Source organism: Triturus cristatus, chromosome 5_2 (genome assembly GCF_964204655.1).
Source record: "Triturus cristatus chromosome 5_2, aTriCri1.1, whole genome shotgun sequence".
Taxonomy (NCBI): domain Eukaryota; kingdom Metazoa; phylum Chordata; class Amphibia; order Caudata; family Salamandridae; genus Triturus; species Triturus cristatus.
In genome coordinates this window covers 490,242,604-490,256,574 of record NC_140588.1, presented here as the reverse complement: position 1 = coordinate 490,256,574, position 13,971 = coordinate 490,242,604, and positions in this window count along the sequence as shown.

Sequence of the window (13,971 nt, the reverse complement as noted above, 5' to 3'; positions counted from 1 at the left end):
CTATAAGGTGGCGAGACCTGGCCAGTGTCATACATGTTACATTGCCAACTTTGTGTGTTACAGACAGGCATCTCCCCATTATTATTGGGGGTGACCTATGTGCAAGGCACAAAAAGAGTTATTGTTTGTGTAGTAGCTGCCTGTTGATGTGCTTTGCCTATTGTCTTTATTACCAGGAACACAGAAGTGTCGTCTACTACCAATTTACTTTCTTGAGTAGACACATGGTGATTAAAGTGATTAATCAGCTCATGTCGTTTGATGTTGTGGGTGACAATTGTACCAAACATGCCACTTGGCTCTAGTGTGTCAGGAGTAATGCACCCTCACTACTGTGTCTCATGTGATGGAGGCCCTCTTACATGTGACATAACTTACAGTGTACTTTGGATGCAGTCACTAAGCAATACTTTCCCTTGGTAAGTGGGGAATGTACAGTAACATGAAATAGCAAACTCACTAGTACCATCAGAATTAGTGCCTAAATGTTGGCATGTGTATCTTTCCCTGTTGTAGAATCATCTGCACTACTGTTTCATAAATTATCTATGGGTGAGAGACAGAATATCGAAGGAGAAATATTGACTGTCATGAATATTGAGTCAAGAATATCAAGGGTGTAAAATATAAAGGTAAGTTTTCACGTTGTTAAAAATCTCGATTTTTGTGTAAGTTAGAAATCTCTATTTTGAAAATATTGATGTTAAAAATATCGTTGTAAATAATTATCAACTATTTTTTTGTTTGTTCAATGTTTAAAATCTTTTTTTAATATTTTGGTTGTGCTTATTTTATATGTATGAATATATTTTTTAATGTTAAAATATATGTTTTTAATGTATTTTCACTTCTTTTTAGGAGTGGGATGTTGGGTCTGTAGGGGATAAGGGTGGGGAGTAATTTAAAAATATTTGCTTAAAATAGTATGTATGTTTTAGATTTGATGTATAATTTAAGAGCCGGATGTTGGCTCTAAAGGGGATAAGGGTGGTTTAAAAAAATTCAAAATTAGAAATTTATATTAAAAGAAATATTTAAAAAGAACTGGAATACATTTTTTCGAGGTGTAAGTATTCTTGGGTTCGAAATTTAAAATGTCGATGGCGTGGCCTGGATGCCAAATCCAGATGGCGCCTTTTGTTTAAGCTCTGTCGTGGGCGCGGAGTACTTCTTTACCCGTAGCCTTCTTTTTTCCGCATTACTGCATATGAATGTGGACACTGCTGGGGGAATGGCCGCGGTAAGCATTTCTGCTGTTTTTGAGCCAAATCAATGCTTTTTTTTGCCTTTTTCACCGCGGCCATAATTTTTCCCTCAGAAGCGCTCACGGTCGCCTTTTTGATTCGGCGCCGCCCGCTTTTACCGCTTCTCCCTTTCATCTGCTGCTTAATTCCTGTAGCTTTCCTCACAAGCCAAGCAACATACAGGCGACATGTTTTAAGGAACTGTTTAAAGCTTGGCAATTTTTCAAAATGTATCACAGTCATGTTGCCTCTTATCGAGTCTCTGCCTTCATCTCCATAGAGGGACTTTCTCCATACCTGCTCTTCTGGACCCAGTTTACTCTAATGTGAGTCTCTGACCTCATCTGCATAGACATCACTTCAGTATATATTTATATTTATATTTTTTCTCTCTTTTTTGATGATGTCTATGCTCCTCTGGGCATGCTATTTTAATGTCCTTTTGTGACTTTTTTAATTTTTTTCCCTTTTCCTCATCACTATTGAGGAGTACTCCAGTCAGCATTTTTACAGCTTTCTGATTATAAGTTTTAGCGGCTTATTATTCATTTCATTGGGCCAGTTTCATCCAGTGCTTGGTATTATTACTCACCTTTTTGACTGGCTAGTGAAATGCATTTATCAATTAAGCCATCTTCTTTAGGCATCAAACCAAAGAGAGCAAAGAATGACCCACCTTCCCCTATTTTATCATCCAATAGCCCTGCATTGGATTCTATCTTGGATGAAGTACGTGGTTTGCAACCTTTCATGGCTACCACCAATGAAAAATTGCAGCAAATCGAAGACCGCTGGATTGTTATGGAAGGCAAGGTGTCGGAATTGGAACAATGTGTGGGTGACCTCCAAGATTTGTCTACTAAAATACCTATAATAGAACAAGAACTTCAGAAACTAAAGTTACTTACTGAAGATCTTGAAAATCGTAACAGAGGGAACAACCTACGCCTTTATGGTCTTCTGGAAAATGTTGAAGGTCCTGACCTTTTGGTCTTCCTGAAGAGATTCCTCTCAGATCTTCTGAATTTTCCTGCTACTTCACCACTGAACATCCAGCGTGCTCACTGTTTAGGACGTCCTCAACCTCATTCTTCCAAACCACGTGGGATTATAATGCTTTTTTTGGAATTCACTGACTTGATGCGTGTTCTAAAGGTGGCTTAACTCAAGTGTGGCCATAATTTGTTCATTTCACAAGATGTTTCAAATGCTACTAATGGTTGTCGTAAGGAAATTTTAGCTCTCCGTCCTCAGATGCACCAATTGAATATTCAGTATGGCATTTTCCACCCTTGTCAGGTGTTTGTTAAGCGCGACGACTCACCCATGAGGGACTCAAGGTGCTGGGGGAGGGAAGTTTAGCAGGTCCCAGTCCATCAAAGAGAGGGCCTGTCGAAGAGCCAGGTTTTGAGGCTTCTTGTGAAGATGGGGAGCAATGTTGTCTGTCTGAGGTGGAGAGGGAGGACGTTCCAGGCTCTGGCCGTGAGGAAGGAGAAGGAGCGGCTGCCTGATCTGGTCTTTCTGGTACAGGGGACCACAGCGTAGGAGAGCTGGGTTGATCCTAGGGTCATTTGGGGTGCATGGAAAATGAGTCGACTGTTCAGGTATGCTGGTCCGGTGTCGTGGAGGGCCTTGCTAGTGTGGGTGAGCAACTTGAGGGGGACTGTAGCTTCAATGGGGAGCCAGTGGAGTGTACGCAGGTGCTGGGAGATGTGGCAGTGTCTTGGCAGGTTGAGGACCAGTCTTGCGGTGGCGTTTTGGATGTTCTGTAGCTTGCGGGTGAGGTTTTTGTTTATTCCGGCATAGAGTGCATTGCCGTAGTCGAGCCTGCTGGTGACCAGGGCGTGAGTGACGGTCGTTCTATGTTCGAGGGGGATCCACTTGAAGGTCTTACGTAGGAGGCTGAGGGTGTGGAAGCAGGAGGACGAGACGGATTTGATCTGGCGGTCCATTTTGAGCTCTGAGTCCAGGATGATTCCCAGGTTGCGTGCGTGGTTCGTAGGTGTGGGCGGGCTTCTAACGGCAGGGGGCCACCAGGTGTTGTTCCAGGCGTCGGGGTTTGGGCCCATGATGAGTACTTCCGTTTTGTGGATATTTAGTTGTAGGCAGCTGTTTTTCATCCATTTGGCGACGGTTTCCATGCCTTCTTGAAAGTTGTTTCTGGCAGTGTTGGGTTCGATGGATAGGGAGAGGATGAGTTGGGTGTCATCTGCATATGACACAATGTTGAGTCCGTAGGTTCTGACGATGGGGGCGAGCAGAGCCATGTAGACGTTGAAGAGTGTAGGGCTGAGTAAGGACCCCTGGGGGACTCCGTTGGTGGTAATTGTAGGGTCCGAGAAGAAAGGGGGGAGTCTGACCTGCTGCGTTCTGCCGGAGAGGAAGGAGCAGATTCAGTCGAGGGCCCTGTCTTGGATCCCTGCGTCATGGAGTCTGCGTATTAGTGTGCGGTGAGAGACTGTGAGGTCGAGGAGGATGAGGGCTGCTGTTTCTCCTTTGTCCAGTAAGGTGCAGATGTCATCTGTTGCAGCTAGGAGGGCGGTTTCCGTACTGTGGTTTTTTCTGAAGCCGGATTGGGAGGAGTCAAGGATGTTGTGCTCTTCGACGAATGTGGCGAGTTGGCTGTTGATGGCTTTCTCGATGACTTTAGCTGGGAACAGGAGCAGGGAGATGGGTCTGTAGTTTTTGAGGTCGGTGGAGTCCGCCGAGGGTTTCTTCAGGAGGGGGTTGATCTTAGCGTGTTTCCAGTTGTCGGGGAACGAGGCGTTTTCCAGGGAGCAGTTGATGGTGTGGCAGAGCATGGGTGCGATGGTGTCAGCGGCTCTGTTGAAAATGTGGTGGGGGCAGGGGTCAGTGGGGGCCCCGGAGTGGATTGACTTCATCGTCTTCATTGTGTCTTCGGTGGTGAGGGCTGTCCAGTTGTCGATCGTTGGCTTCAGGGTGTCGAGGGTGGATGATGAGGGTTCAGTGTGTTGCTTATGTTCGTCGAAGTTGTCGTAGATGCTCTTGATTTTGTGGTGAAAAAGGTGCTAAGTTTGTCGCAAAGGTCTTGTGAGGGAGGGATGTCGGTGGACTCGCTGGTGAGTTGGGCGAACTCCTTGATGATGTTGAAGAGTTCTTTGCTGTTGTGTGCATGAGTGGGGATTCTGTCTTCAATCGCCTTTTTCCTCGTTTTTCGTTTGTCATTGCAAGATCACCTTTTAAGGAACTTCTCGGTCATTTGAAGATCCAGCGAAATTGAAATCATTTTTGCAAAGCATTTCGAGACGTAAGATGGAGATTTCTCCCTAATATTTTCTCAATTCTGCACTTTTTTCTTTACTAATTTATTTACTTTTCTGTTAATCTATTTTTTCATATCCTCTCAAAACAATTCTACTATTTCTATTCTTATCATAGTTTCCTTTTGCTTTGTCCTGCTTTTCTCCCATTTTTAAGTTTCAACCCTATGGCTACTTCTTTTACTACTTTTGTAGTTCTTACTTTCTTCTGTCGCCGTTCTTGCTCTTTGAGTCAGCATGTTCCCAACTTATCTCTTAACCTTTTCATTTCAGATCTGGATTTTTTTCCTTGATCTGCCTCTTCTTTTTTCATCTACTCTCTCTTTTTCCTTTCCCCATCTCTCCTTCTATTCGATATTTCTATTCACTATCTCTTTATATAAATGAGTGTTTTTCTTTACTTTTATTTTCTTTCCATTTTCACTATTTATATCTTTCAATATTTGATGATTGTGAAATGTTGTTTTTCATTCTTTTTTACTTGTCCTACAGCTTGTTGTTCCTGTCTCCATATGTTCCCCATCATCCTTCAACATGTTTAAGGATGTCTTGTGGAATGTGCGTGGTTTAGGTCAAGCGTCAAAAGGTATTTTCTTATTTATCTAAACTCAATGCACATGTTGCCTTTTTACAGAAAACACACTGTAATGATGTGGAGTCACTTAAGCTCAAGCGTCAATAGGTTAATTAAGTTATTTCTCTCCTGCTGTTGATCGTCATGGTGGTTTTGCGATTTTATTTCATAAGTCATTAAAAACGCACAAATATTATCAACTGAATGTAATTCCAATGGGCGTTGGACTTTGGTTGATGCCATTATATGTAAAAAAACAAGTAACCTTTTTCAATATTTATGGCCCCGTTAAATCTGGCCCAGAATTTTGACATTGTATTAAACTGAAATTATCCTCTATCCCTAACCCCAATATGTTTATTGGTGGAGATTTTAATAATTGGTTTGATCCTTTCTCTGATAGAAAATCTGAATGTAAATTTAAACCTGATAAGACTCACAAGGCATTTCAATCTGCCATCGCCTCTCGCCCTCTTTATGACATATGGAAAACAAGTAATCCTGATGCTTGTGAATTTACTTTCTTTTCAAATGTTCAACATACTATGTCCCATATTGATTATATTTTGGTTTCTAAATCATTGCTCCCTTGTATAAATTCCTCTGAAATTGGTTCTATTTTCATTTCTGATCATGCTCCTGTATCTTCCTCTTTTGATATGTCCCTCAACACTTGCAAACATGGCCATTGGCGTTTTAATAATCTCCTACTCTCAGACCAAACCTTTATTTCAGAAGCGACCTCCTGTATTAATTAATTTTTTCAATTTAATCACTCCACGGATACCTTAATTCATAAAAACTGGGATGATTTTAAAGCCTCTTTTAGAGCCTTTACTATTACATACAAAGAAATTACTCAATACTGAATATCACGAAAACCCTTCACAAGATTAAGACTTTAGAACACAACTATGTTTCCTCTAAATCCTCCACAAGTATGCAAGAACTGATTAAAGCCAGGTCTGCCTTGAATAAAATCGCCACTGTTGATGCTTGTAACATTCTCCTTAAAATTAAATCTAAAGTCATTGGAGGCCAGAATAAGGCGGGAAAATGTTATCCAAATACTTAAAAATCAAATTAGAGCGTAAAGCTATTGGTCATATCCGCTCCGAAAAGAATAACATAATTCTCTCCTCCGATTTTGATATTGTAAACACATTTCAATCCTACTATGAATTACTCTATACAGAAGACACAACTCCTTCCGAAAAAGATTGAGACTTTTTTCCAAGGTATTCCTAAACCCCCTTCTCTATCCGACACTTTCTTACCTCTTGAGAGAGATATCTCCCTTCAGGAGATTACTGATGCTCTCAAATCCCCAAAAAAGGGCCAGATGGTTTCTCCATTGAATTACTCTCATCCTTCTCCACCATCTTTGCCCCAAAATTATTGAAACTTTTTATCTCATTTTTTTCTCATTCTAAGCCCTCATTGTCGTCATTCCCAAACCAGACAAAGAAAAAATGTTTGACCCATTTCACTAATTAATTATGATTGTAAGATCTTTGCAAAGATCTTAGCTTTCCATTTAGAAAATGCCCTCCCACTCCTTATAAAACCGGATCAAGCTGGTTTTGTTAGAGGCAGACTCGCTTCTGATAATGCTAGAATGTTTTCTAATATCCTTGCGAAAAAGTACTCCTCTCCTTCAGCTGTCCTTTCACTTGATGCTGAAAAAGTTTTTTACCATATTAATTGGCAATATATGTTCTATACTCTTCATTGGTTTGTTTTTGGTCAAAATTTTATTTCAGATATTAAATTATTATATACTAATCCGCGGGCTTCTGTGTTTGTCAACGGCCATTTCACTCCCTATTTTAAATTTCAAAAAGGGACTAGACAGGGCTGCCCTCTTTCCCCTTACTTCTTCTCCTTTGTTTAGAACCCTTTCTTGAACGTATCAGACATAATCCTGATATAACTGGTTTAAACTCAGTTCTCATGAAATTATCTCTCTGCATATGCAGATGACATCCTGATTTACATGTCCAATCCCTGCAACTCCCTAGACCCTTTTCTACACAAAATTACTTTATATTCCACTGTTTCTGGGTACAAACTACATTTTTCTAAAACTGACATCTTACCGCTAAATTCATCTTGCTATCGTTATATGTTTGATACAACTAACTTTACTTGGTGCACCCAAAAGATTAAACACTTAGGTATATGGTTTTTCTCCAGCATACCTGATACCTTGACTCATAATGTCACTGCCTTAAAGCTTAAGCTAACCAATTTAATGTCTTCCTGTTCCCCGTTATTTTTATCCTGGTGGGGCAGGCTAGACACGATTAAAACGATGACTGGCCCTCACGTTCTTTTTATGCTTTCAATGTTACCTTTTAAAATTCCTAACTACTATTTTTCTCAGATTATCTCTATTTGTACTAAATGCCTGTGGAATAACAAACGTGCTTGTATTACTTTTTCTAAATTGGCTTGACCAAAATCAGAGGGTGTTGTCTGTTTTCCTGATCTTAAATTATATCATATTGCCTTTTTAATTCGTCAGTACTATGCCATGTCTAAGGATTATTGTGATCTCCCTATGCCAAGAAGAGTGATGGAATGCACACCATTTTTATAATGCAACAAATCTTTATCCATAAATAGTACATGTACGCGTGCTTACTGAACGCGTGCCTTGCCCCAATTGCGCGCCAGTGAAAATCCGTTCAGTGTGGGGTGTCATTACACCCCAATCCCAGTCGCACAGCGAAATTGCAAATACACGATAATCCAGTTCAATAAGTTCATCCATTTTATTAGCTGTTTTATGACACTTTATTCCAAACATTTAATACTTTTTCATTCTTAGTCCACATAGAAGGTTGAATGCTTTTCCAAGACGTCTAATGCTATAGATGTGCCCATCCAGGCTTCTTTCTAGAGCACGCTGAAAAATGCATAATTTGTCCTAGGCAGTATATTTCATTCCAACCAAATGCATTTCGGGCTTTCAATGCCCTTCTTCCGGGGTAACTGTATATTAAAAGCCACCATTGCTAATTTGTTCTCCATAAAACATGTTACATAATCTGTACTCCCTTAATTACTTAGCTTAACCCTTAATGTCATGGTGAACAAACCAAACACATTCCCTATCTGTGCTCTATTATTTAAAGCACCCAGCCTTTCTAATAAACTCAAAATACATCCCCGCAATGTCGAACTAATCTACATGCACCCCTCCTGTGTCCCATGATCATTTATCCATCCTGTGTAACTATCTACACATACACACAGCACCCTTATCTCAAATCCCCAAATCAAACCACTTCCTCCTTCAAACACTCCATTCTCCAGCAGCCAAACTCCATCCACTTTGAATTAAACTCGCAACGTGCCTAAAACACCCCAACCACATATCATAGATTTCCCAAATCAAACCACTCACTCCTCCGACCTCTGCCATTCCCCCATCATCCATACTCTATTCACTTCACAACAACCATGCTCACAACATACTCAAGCCACCCCAGCCACAAATCTTTACAATACCTGCACAAACTCCAACTAGCTCTCGCCTTAACAGCCAGCTCCGCCGTTCTCAATCACCTCCATGACAGTGTTCTGTTACCTTCTCCCACATGACCTCCCCATTTTAAAGAGAAAAATGAAAACGTAACCACTCCCCCTCAGTGCGTGCTAATTAACCACCCGACGCTGCCTACCCTTTCTAAACCTACTCCCACTTCACAAACTACATCTCCCATAACTCACTATTTTTCCACCAAAAACATAAGGCTCCCTATAACTAATAGTTTGCACGTGGCCCTTAAAAAAAAAATACCTTTATGTGACAATATTACATTACAGATTATTAATAACATATTAAACAACGATGTTCACAAAAACTGAATCTACGAATGCCATGGTGATTTCCACTGTACTGACAACATTAACTTGGTCTATGGACATGTTGTTTCCCTTTGTATGTGGTGATGCTTTCTGTCAAGCAACTTAATCCGCAGTTTTACTTTGGGTGCAAACAATCGAAGAGGGCAATTATCCATTCAATGTCAAGAAGAGTGATGGAATGCACATAATTTTTATAATGCAACAAATCTTTATCCATAAATAGTCCATGTACGCATGCTTACTGAGCGTGTGCCATGCCCGATGGTGCGCCAGTGAAAATCCGTTCAGTTTGGGGCGTCATTACACCCCAATCCCAGTCGCACAGCGAAATTTCAAATACACGAGGCTCCAGTTCAATAAATTCATCCATTTTATTAGCCATTTCATGACACTTTATTCCAAGCATTTAATAATTTGTCATTCATAGTCCACATACAAGGTTGAATGCTTTTCCAAGACTTCTAATGCTATATATGTGCCCATCCAGGCCTCTTTCTAGAGCACGCTGAAAAATGCATAATTTGTCCTAGGCAGTATATTTCATTCCAACCAAATGCATTTCGGGCTTTCAAAGCCCTTCTTCCAGGGTAACTGTAAATTAAAAACCACCATTGCTAATTTGTTCTCCATAAAACTTGTTACATAATCTGTACTCCCTTAGTTACTTAGCTTAACCCTTAATGTCATGCTCAACAAACCAAACACATTCCCTATCAGTGCTCTATTATTTAAAGCACCCACCCTTTCTAATAAACTCAAAATTCATCCCCTCAATGTCGAACTAATCTATATGCACCCATCCTGTGTCCCATGATCATTTATCCATCCTGTGTAACTATCTACACATACACACAGCACCCTTATCTCAAACTCCCCGAATCAAACCACTCCCTCCTTCAAACACTCCATTCTCCAGCAGCCAAACTCCATCCACTTTGAATTACACTCGCAACGTGATTCAAACAACCCAACCACAAATCATAGATTTCCCGAATCAAACCACTCACTCCTCCGACCTCTCCCATTCCCCCTTCATCAACATGGGTTGTTGTTGAACGTTCACTGTTAAATTACTTTTCCTTTCAGGATGTTGTGTTCATGACCAACTATACTTTCATTTCCAAATATCCTATCTTAAAGTATTCTCAGTATTTACTACATACTCTTTTTACCCAAGAATTTGATTTTTATCAATCTTTTTTGTCCTCCTCTTTCTGGTATAATGAATATATTAAATGTCACCACAAATCATTTATTTCAAACACTGGAAGGAGAAGGGTATTTTTTAGTTGCATCAATTGATAATTAATAACTCAATTCTATACTTCCTTCAATTAAAAGAGAAATTTGTCCTTCCAGACTCTTGTATTCATCAATATAATACATTGTTTCCTGTACTTCAAACATTTTTGCTGAATAATAGCACCGACCATGCTCCTACTTCAATTACTCATGTTACACCTTTATTTAATGTTATTTTGGATCCCACTCCTAAGGCCTCCTTCATATACACAACTATGTCCTCACCCATAAATCTTCTACCGAATTATTATGGGAACAAGATTTATCTCAATCCCTCTATGTCTATTTTTTTATTTATTTATTTATTATGAAATCAGAGATAATATACAGATCTTATCACATTTTAAGGTATATTTAACACATTTCCAAATTTCATACTGGCCAAAATAGCATGATTAATATTTTGCACTTTCAATATTCATACATCATTTTGCTATACATCCTGATCGTAGTTCCTCAGTAGTTATGCATATTTACCCAATCCCTTGTCGCTCATTTCTTTCCTTCCATGCTATGAGAGGTTCCCATATATTTGTGCCTTTCCTCATGGCCCTGACCTCTTTACATTTATACAGAGACATTTCTTGACAACCTACATATATTAATCTATACAACCATTGATAGTATGTGGGCGACTCGCTATGCTTCCATACCCTGGCAACCAGTAGGCGTGCTATCGCCATCGTTAAGAACACAAAGTCCCTCTCCCTTAGATTTAGATTTGACCGTATGTCATATTCTAAAAGTATCAGAGTTGGCGTAATTTTGATCTCTTTATTTAGTAGCTGGAGCCAGAACTTTTCAATACCCTGTTTAGGCAGATCCAGCTTTTCACAGGAATAAAACATATGTATACTATCTGTTGGACCCAACCGGCATCTTGGGCATTTATGCGTCTGTCTCTTTTCCCACCCAAATAGTTTAGCAGGCATATAATAGAGATTATAGACAGTTTTATTTTGTTGGGCTTTGAGGTTGGCTGACATAAAAAACCTTTATCCCATTCTCTAAAACCATGTCTATATCTATCTCCCCGGCCTCAAGCTTACTAGCCCACTTTGATTCTATTTTAACTATATCATCCGGTTTCTTTACAAATAGCTATTGATAAAAGTCCTTGATTTTACTTTCTGGGTTTTTCATAATTTTTAATATAGGGAGCGGATCCATTCTAATGAACCCTATAGGGAGCCCTGTGATTCAATTTTATGTATGCCAAACCCTTGAACTACTTCTAAGAAAGTCTTTCTTCCTGCATTGGAGTAAAGATCTGCCAATGCTGTGATCCCCGCTTGTTCCCATTTTTTGGCCATTCCATGATACAGAGCTGATGTAAAAAAATCTGAATGCCAAAGTGATGTATACTTATTATACCTACTAATTTGGCAGTTTTTATCACTTTTTTCCAAATCTTTAGCGCGCTCTCAATGCATTTATATCGAGGTTTTTTATAGTAGTTTAGGTTGTTTTGTCGTTGCAGTAATCCCACGGCAGCATCCCCCATGGCAAGTTGATATATGGTGGGTATTCTAGCCTGCTCCGTCTCTCCCGTTTGAAGTTGATAGAGGGTTCCGAATTGTTACAGGACAGTAGCCCAGTAATTAAGCTGAATACTAGGGGCTCCCTACTCTCCCCGTTCTTTAGGTAGCATCAAATATTTATAGGCCCGTCGTACCTTTTGATATCCCCATATGAATTTAGAGAACATAGCCTCAATTCTATGTATTTTGGTAGCGGCAAGTTCCAGCGGTATTGCGAGTATTAAATATAGAATCTTAGGGAATATCTTCATCTTAATTACATTGATTCTGCCAATTATTGTGAGATGCAAATTATTGATACGTCTGAGCTCGCTATTTATTATTTGCAGCAAGGGGTCAATATTGACTGCCCAGAGTTTGTTAATCTCTGCGGTTATTTTGACCCCAAGATACAAAGCTGTTTCGGTTACTCGGAAACCTTGAAACCAGCACTTAGAAGAGTATATATATATATATATATATATATATATATATATATATATATATATATATATATATATATATATATATATATTCACTGAAAAAACCATAGGTTTCACACATGTTATAGTTAGCTGTACATTTCACTCGTAAAAAAACAATGAAATTCCACGTTATAGTTAGATCAGGTAACTATAACTTGCGCGACCGCAATCCACTGCTGATGACGTCACATATTACATCACTCATGACATGGTCAGTGACATCACTCATCACATCAATGATGACATCTCAAATGACACATTGTGGATTGCGGTCGCGCAAGTTATAGTTACCTGATCTAACTATACGGTGTAATTTCATTGGTTTTTTACGAGTGAAATGTACAGCTAACTATAACATGTGTGAAACCTATGGTTTTTTCAGTGAATTTGCAAGGTTTTTTAAATGCTAATTCCTAACTATAACGTGTGTGAAACCTATGGTTTTTTCAGTGAATTTGTACAGTTTTTTAAATGCTAAGTTATGTATTTATTTTTAATTTTTGCGCGCATGGTGCGCTTCACGCACCGTGCGCGCGCTGTGGGCACTCGGTGCGCTTCGCGCACCGAGCGCCCACGTTGCGCATTTCGTACCGTGCACGCCTCGCCATTTTTTACAAAATATCAATTGTTTTTTTCTCTCTTGGGGGTCCTTAGATTTATATATTAAATGTGATTGTTAATTCTTTTTTTTTCTATTCTTTTTTTTTACCGTACGCGCACCCCGCGATTTTTTTTTAAAATAATTAAATTTATTTTTCATACTTTTTGGTCCTTCGTGAACCCCCTGACGAACGCTAGGGGGTCTGCAACTCTCTTCGTTGCCCCCTTTTCATGTTATCAACCTTTTTTTTTCAGTGCGAGAGACAGAAAATGGCGGCCGATACTTCCTGGTTTCGACCGATTCAAATGTTTACTTTGATCTAACAACCAATCAGAATCGCGCTCGCACACGGCACCGTACGCGTACGGTAAGCTTACCGTAAGCGCACGGTAAGCGCACGGAGCGCGCCCACAGGGGAACAACCTTTACAACGCAACTTTTACAACGCACTACCTTTACAACGCATTTTTTACAACGCATAATCCTTTACAACGCATGACATTACAACGCATGACACTACAACGCATTTTTAAAAACTACCTTTACAACGCATTCCATTACAACGCATACTACCATTACAACGCATACCATTACAACGCATAATATTACACTACACTATCCAACACTTACCCTACTGTTGCACCCCCTGGAGTTAGAATAGTAATTTTTACCCCTATACTATCCAACACTTACCCTACTGTTGCACCCCCTGGAGTTAGAATAGTAATTTTTACCCCTATACTATCCAACACTTACCCTACTGTTGCACCCCCTGGAGTTAGAATAGTAATTTTTACCCCTATACTATCCAACACTTACTCTACTGTTGCACCCCCTGGAGTTAGAATAGTAATTTTTACCCCTATACTATCCAACACTTACCCTACTGTTGCACCCCTTGGAGTTAGAATAGTAATTTTTACCCCTACACTATCCAACACTTACCCTACTGTTGCACCCCCTGGAGTTAGAATAGTAATTTTTACCCCTATACTATCCAACACTTACCCTACTGTTGCACCCCCTGGAGTTAGAATAGTAATTTTTACCCCTATACTATCCAACACTTACCCTACTGTTGCACCCCC